Raw genomic sequence first — 1961 nt, forward strand, 5'->3', positions numbered from 1 at the left:
CAAAGACACTAACCATGCAGAACCATGCTTCTAAAAAAATGTGGTGAAGGCTGAGGAAAAAAAAAATGTAAATTAGCCCTCAGAAGAAATCCTTTCAGTTCATGTTTCATCAGGATGGTATCATTCCCCAGCTAAAGGTCATTCATCAATCTAGTTTTTATTACAACAGTTTCCTTCTCAATTTAGTGATGATGATTTTTCTCACTTCTGCACTTCGTTTTTCTTTTTCCCCATCATTCAAAAGGGGCTAATGGCCTTTCGTTCCTGTCTTCCATAGTTATTAGATACCATTTCTTTCAATCCAAACATTTCTGGGAGTGAATTCCTCTTCCCTCGCAACCTGGCCTCCCTGTGTCTTTTTTGGCTTCTGTATTTCACAACTCCTCCTTGTATGGGACTGTGTTCAGACAAGCACTAGTTGGCCAAGTTACCATTACCATTCCAACACCATGATGCCAGCAGTTGAGAGAGAGCCCAAAACATTTATTAGCATTAACCTCTGAAGAAAGAATAACTGAGTGTTTTTCAAATAACTACATGCTTCTCTTGAGATTTGACTGTTTATTATAAATTAAGAGGTTATTCTTCTGATTCTTTGGGGTTTGAATATAGGAACAATAAGAGATCTTACATTCAATTTTTTCCAAAATATGTTATTCATATACAGACTATATTGCACCTCAACTTTCTACAAAATCCTTCAGTAACCATAAACAGTTAAACTAACATTTCCTGGGGACCAGAGATATGTGATTCAGAAATAAAACCTAACTCCCCTTACTTGTTATACTGCTTTCTCCAGGTAATCAAAATTATGAAATGCTGCTAACGGACATTCCCATTTCTGGGAACTGGGAAACATTTGAAATATGGGACAAATCCTCATACCAGAAAATCTTAAGAAAATTTTATGAAAGTATTTATTGAAATTCCAAATAATCACAAAAATCAGATATTAAGTGATAATCTGTACAATGATGCTAAAACTTCCTGTCTAACCTTAGTGCATAAACTTTCTCTCCTTATCTACAACTAGAGATTCATTCTTCCTTTCCCTGGCAGACACACAAGATATGGGTGCTCCTATTTTTAACCTCCCAGCTTTCCTGGGACATCACTACAAATTATATCTTCAATCCCCTCCCACATTTGTGTTAACCACTCTTTTCATAGAACATCCTCTTGTACATCATAACTAAGTCTTGGAAGTGACCAAAAATAATTTTATGAGCTCCACAGCTATACCACTTTGCCCTCTACTAGCAATGACCTTGGCTTTCATTGATCAAGTTTTTATCTTCTTTCTCCCCAGGTACTAGAAGGACACAGGTCATCTACAAACCCTGGATTGCCATTCTTCCTCTCCACTGGAGGTCCTCATGACCTACATTGCTTTCATTGTAATCAGCACAAGGGTTACTTACTCATGATTCCTGTCACTGATTATCACAATTTTGTTTCTCCTTCTTCACCATCCCACCCAGTAATGTGTACTTCTATATATTTGTCAGTGATTTTATTTCTGTCTTATCTCAAGTCTTCTTCTTTGATCCAGAGCTTCCTATTCTATTACAGCTCCTACATTCATTCCTCGGAGTTTATACAGCTATTACTATAACATTACCCAGTAAAAAAATAATAGGCAACAATTTTGATAACAGCTTCCAGAACTTCACCATAAGGATAAAAATATGAGCTGAGAAATATAAGGTTCCAATTGCTGTCAATGCCACTGGTTATATACAAAGACTAGAGGCCCAGTGCACAAAAATTTGTGCACTTGGCGGGGAAGGGGGTCCCTCAGCGCAACCTAGCCTGTGCCCTCTCGCAGTCTGGGACCCCTCGGGAGATAACGACCTGCTGGCTTAGGCCTGCTCCCAGGTGGCAGAGGGCAGGCCCAATCTCTAGGTGCAGCCCCTGGTCAGGCTCAGAGATGGGCCGATTGGGGAGTTGGGGGGCCG

This window comes from Myotis davidii, unplaced genomic scaffold (genome assembly GCF_000327345.1).
Source record: "Myotis davidii unplaced genomic scaffold, ASM32734v1 scaffold5, whole genome shotgun sequence".
Taxonomy (NCBI): Eukaryota; Metazoa; Chordata; class Mammalia; order Chiroptera; family Vespertilionidae; genus Myotis; species Myotis davidii.